Raw genomic sequence first — 5,779 nt, forward strand, 5'->3', positions numbered from 1 at the left:
AGAGTCTAGAGGTATAGACCATGGAAGTGTGTTTTTTCCTCACATAAGGTTAATAATGCCTAGCTTAACCAACACTTTATTATTTTTTTACTGGTACCTTTTAACTGTACTGCATGACTTGTTACATATCTTACAGGTAATGAGTGAGGATGTCTTGCAAATTGATGACATTTTCCTGGAAGCCTGTCCAGAGCCTAAAATTATCCTCTAAAGAGACTAATATAAAGAATTATTAACCTGTTATGAATTTAATCTAATTGTTTGAATTTGCATTATCCCACCCTCCTATTAACATGTTAACATGTAATTAAATACCTAATCTAACCCAATACCATCATCCCTAGGTCCCTATGCATTTTAGGCAAATTTAGACAGATCTCAGGCAAACTGCTCTCCATTACCTCCTCATTTGGACTCACACAGCACATCAATGGCCCCACACACATAGCCGGACATACATTAGACCTGGTATTTTCTAAACTCTGCAACCTCCACTTCAAACGCATCTGAACGCACCCGTCCCAACTAAATCACCCAACATGGAGACTGAAACCGGGTGCCGTAAAATGTGTCGCCCAGCCCCCTTCCGGTATCACTTTAACGCCTGCCAAACAATAAAACTCTTAGTGCCATCCAGCCTATTGTTATGCAAGCGGGTGTGGACCCACTGTGCCATTGACTGGGTATGCTCCAGGGGGGCGTGACTAAGCCGCTACCAGGTCTTCACTAGAGCCTCTGATGGTGAGGATAGGCTTGGGCTGCGGGGTAGCTGCCAGGTGCCACTCCAGAGCAATCCCCAGGCCAGTGGCAGCTGACCACAGGAGTCAGGAAACCCGGTGGGGCACCGAGCAAGCACCGAGGGGCTTGCGTGGCCAAGAAGTCCAGAAACAAGGATCCAAGATCAGGTTCAGGCGGCAATCAGGAAAGTCCAAAAAAGTAATCCGAGGTCAGGGTCAGGCAGCAAACAGGCAAAGTCCAAAAACGTAATCCGAGGTCAGGGTCAGGCAGCAAACAGGCAAAGTCCAAAAACGTAAGCAAGGTCCGGTACACAGCAACGCAAACAGAGAAAACACCTTAGCACTGAGAGTTACACAGAGTAAACCAGAGATTGCTTAGGCAACTTCCTGTAGTAGGAGGTGCCTTTAAATACCTGCAGGAAACCAGCCATAGGCTTTTCATATGTTACCTCATAGATTAAGAGAGACACACCCACACCAGCTCAAACACCAGAGCAAGTCTCAGCAAGAAGGAAACACAGGCATGGAACACAGGTAGTGGAGTTACCTGAAAGATAGGACCCGGCGCCCGTGCCTGCAATTAGGGGCAGCGGCGCCGGCACGACCTGCAGTGCTAACACCTATTCATCATCAGCAGAAGAGGATGGCAGCTTGCCCATGAGGCAGCGGCTGAGCCAGGAAGGTGGTAGCATGGCTGGGAGTCAGCAGGGTGGCAGCAGTGGGAGGTCGGGAGCCAAACGTGCCCGGGTTAGACCACGTGCTTCGCAGCAGCCTACCTGCCCGGGAAGTAGTGGTGCAGGGGTTCACCGAGGCAGTGGCAGTAGCAGTCAGTCAGTGCAGAGTGTTGGGGGTAAAAATCACCTACTCGGCAGTGTGGCAGTTATCTAAAAAGTTATTACTTCCATCTCATACATAAGATATTCACCGCAACTGATCTGATTATGTTCAGCTGCCGGGGATTCTCTATTTAATGGGATGCCCGGGACATGGGGATGGTTGTTCCTTTCAGATTGCCTGAGTTCCCGGACGGCCTAGTGGACATTTCTACTATTAGTGATTACCTTATTCATAGCAATTACTCTCATCACCATCTAAACCACATTATGAAAACATTCTTATTCATCCTTTAGACTGGTTTATAAACCTTCCGTTACATCTATTGGCTTTGAAACATCTTTAGCATCATATAAACATGTAAGTACTGTACTCAGCAAGGATATTTAGTAAGGGGATTTTATAAACAGGGAATTTCTCTAATATTTGCTCTGATTCATCCTACAGGGTATTTTGCCAGTTTCTTGCTTTATATAATATACTCTAAAACATCTTCATTACAATACTCACCCTCTACTTGGGGTGTTATGGCTGTTCACACATCAAAGTGAATCGATATAACACCTAGCTTAGTAAATTAGATGAAGCTCTGCTCACTTATTTCATCCAATTTTCTGCATGGAAGAATTTTTTTTTTTGCATTTCCTTGCACTTGATTGGTTATTCTTTCCAAAGTAGACTATCACCACATTCACTATGTATCTGGGGCAAATCTACCTGTCATCCTGGATGATGCTGTGATGGAGGCTCTCGTGGACAATAGAGATGCCTTCAGCAACAGAGCAAAAGTCCCAGCAGCTCAACTTGTGTTTAAAGACTATGGTATGTAACGCCTCCATTTATATCTTACACGTAAAGCAGAACTTCCTGGTCTCGCTGTTCCATTCCTCACTGCCATCTTCGTTCTTTTGTCTTTTTGGTTCTTCCTCACATCACCCAATCTCGAACCGCAAAGGCATGAGGATGGGTGATGTGTCCTTCTCCAAGAGAATGAGGACTTTTACATAAGAGAAAGCCCCTTGACGCATGCCTGAGGTCAGGTATGCCATGCAAGTATCCCAGGAGAATGCAGCTTTCCCCTTCAGTCTTGACCACTTGGCAGTAAAAATGGAAACGGAGGGGACCACCAATAAAAAGTAAAAAAAAAAATCAAAAACTTCCCACATGTTTTCCAATGGCCCCCTTCTTTGAGGGCAGCATCATTACATAGCCTTGGTTTTATTCCAGTGAACCCACTTAGTTCAGTACCAAAAAACACAGCAAGAGAAATCCAAAATTTGACGGTTGTCACCAGAACTGGAAAAAAAAGAAAACCTTTCAATTGTAGTATCTGTTCCTGTAACAGATGAATGAGGAATTCCTCTCACTTTTAAGATTTGTCTTGTGCTTTTGAGATTGAAAGTGAAAGGAAATCTTACCGATAGAACTCAAATTGCAAAAATTAAAAAATGAAACTAAAAAAATAAAAAATTAAATTAAAAACAATAATGGCTGTAGATATTTTTTTGGTAATAGGTTTTTTTGTCAACAGGAGTGATGCTTAGTAATGGGGAGCGCTGGAAACAGCTTCGGCGTTTCTCCCTCACCACATTGAGGAACTTTGGGATGGGGAAGAGAAGTGTTGAACAGCGGATTCAGGAGGAATCTCGTTGCCTTATAGAAGAGTTTAGATTTAAAAATCATTTTCTATTTGCTAGCAAATGTTTTGAATCAGATGGACCAGATCCATTGCAGGTTTGCTGGATCACCCAGCTTCACTTCTGAGTATTTTCTCCAGCCTTGGAGAGCTTTCATAAATCAGGATCATTATAGCCTCACAGTCACCAATTGCCTTGTAGTGTTAAGCTAATTTAGTGTTAAATGTTATTGGCTGACATACTATGGGACAATTTGCCTGGGTTTCTGCTTTATTGACAGACTGCTCAGATAAGCCTTGGGGTCAGTGATGGCAAAATATCTGATTTGTGACACATTGCATTTTTCCATGTCTTTTGTAGCCCCCTATATTTATGATTTAGATAAAACTTTAGATATAAAGTGTTTGATTCCAGTTAAACATTTTATTGTGCCCAGGTGTACTCAGCTTGTGAATGAGAGAGGGTTCAACTTTATTCTGCTTGTTTTTGAGATAAAGACCTTTACACAGAGAAGGTCTAAACTGCTAGGCAGCTTTTGAAATACAACAAGCCTGTAATACCTTGTATTAGATGATAAGACACTTATCATCTTGTATTAGATGATAAGATGATAATCATCCCATGACTCCTCTATGGTAAAGTGCCATCATAGTACTAAAAGGAATTGGACATCTTCTGTACGATTTCAAGGTCTGTGCAACCTCTAACCTCTGTGGCATGCTGCAGAGATATTTTGGTTTGTTGTTGTTGTTGTTGAGAAAATCTACTGGTCAAAGGTAATTAAATATTTGTGGGGCTTGTGTAATTAGGCAGATGTATGTAGCACACTTTCAGGTACACTGCATGGTCAAATGCTTGTGCACACCTACTATCAATTATTATATGGGATGCTTTTAGTGAAAGATATTGTTAATGTTATATTTTAGATATTTGTGCACTTTCAACCTTACAGTAACCATAAGGTAAAGAATCTTTTCCAATTTAATAATTGGTTTAAGGAGTCTGAGGGGACCTTTTTAAACATTTTTGTAATCACTTGGAATACCAGTTGACATCCATAACTTGTTGTCCAACATCAGTTTCTGATCCCAAAAATACTATTTTTGCTAAATAATTGTAATACCAATTGAATATCAAACAAGTGTATGGTACATTACATACGTACACTATCACAAGGATCATTTTAAATTAAATGTTTTACAATTGAAATATTAAAAAAAAATAAAAATTCAAATAAAAATACCAAGAGAAAGCTGTAGCCAAGCCTAGCATAATAAACTTCAGACGGTTTTGTGTGTTTTGGCTTAGTGGTAGTCATTTATCATCTAGCAACCTATTAAAAAGTATGTTGCACACATTTAACAAGGTCTTAAAGATCTTAAAGTTTTGGTTCAGTAGTGAACCACTGTGTCTGCTGAGAATCCCAATGGGCTTTGTGTGCCTAGAAAATTTTAAAAATGTCAGCAGTCAGAAAGGATGTTTTTTTCTGCATACTTTGTATTCACACAAATGTTCCTAAAAATGTCCATTTCTGGTGATTGACAAAAACATTAAATTTTAAGAGAGCAAATTTTCCATTATTAAGGGCGGGTCTCTGTGCCTTGGGCTGGGAGACAATATTGTCCTCAAAGAACACAAAACAGAAATGGGAATGTTTCAAGTCTGTTGTACAAAAGCAAACTGAAAAATATAGCAAATCTTTTCAGGAAATCGGCGAACCGGCCAAACTGGTCAAATTTTCGAGAAATTCGCTCATCTCTACATATTATGTTTCAAATTTGATATATGTGACTAAAATGAACTGTTTCTTCTTATTGTTTCTCCTTTTGGTCTCTCCCTCCATTTGCTTCTCTTCTGCCTTTGTTTTTCTTTTCTCCCTATCTAATATATTTGTGATTTTAAAACACCACATGGTTACAATGTTTCCCCATCAAATACTTTTTTAGTATCCAGGATAATGCACATCTCTAAATGCCAAGCAATGGTGGGTCATCATTCTCCATTTATTAATGGAGGCAGGCCCTTAGCCTGATGCCATTGTGCCACGCTGTGGCCTCCTGATGCTGTTGCCACCTCCAGACTCTGTCATTGTGCCACTCTGTGGCCAGTTATCTCTGTGGTAAATTTTCTGACACCTCCTGCTCCGAACCCAAAAGTTGCAAGGATCAAAAGGTCCCACTTTCACGGTCTGTATTCACACTGAATATCCTGATGCTGCCACCACCTCCAGACTCTGTCATTGTGCCACTCTGTGGCCAATAATCCCTGTGGTAAATTTTCTGACACCTCCTGCTCTGAATCCAAAAGTTACAAGGATCAAGAGGCCCCAATTTCATAGTCTGTATTCATAGCGAGCCTCCTGATTCTGCCGCCACCTCCCAACTTTTTGGGATAACAGATCAACTTTAATACTCATGATGCTATTTTATATATATATATATATATATATATATATATATATATATATATATATATTTTACAAAGCAGAATAAAACACCAGTGCAGCATGTTTTCAAGCTTTTAATTGTTTCGCATGAACAATCTGATAAGAAAATGCACAGTCATTGATGT

General features: G+C 40.6%; 1 long non-coding RNA gene across 1 annotated transcript; it reads left to right on the forward strand.

Moving 5' to 3' along the window:
- The first annotated feature begins 2,089 nt into the window (after positions 1-2,089).
- On the forward strand, positions 2,090-3,242 carry LOC140344994 (uncharacterized). Its single transcript, XR_011923725.1, has 2 exons — positions 2,090-2,393; positions 3,103-3,242. It is a non-coding gene; the product is annotated as an uncharacterized lncRNA (long non-coding RNA).
- Positions 3,243-5,779: the final 2,537 nt, after the last annotated feature.

This window comes from Pyxicephalus adspersus, unplaced genomic scaffold (assembly GCF_032062135.1).
Source record: "Pyxicephalus adspersus unplaced genomic scaffold, UCB_Pads_2.0 Sca301, whole genome shotgun sequence".
NCBI classification, from domain to species: Eukaryota; Metazoa; Chordata; class Amphibia; order Anura; family Pyxicephalidae; genus Pyxicephalus; species Pyxicephalus adspersus.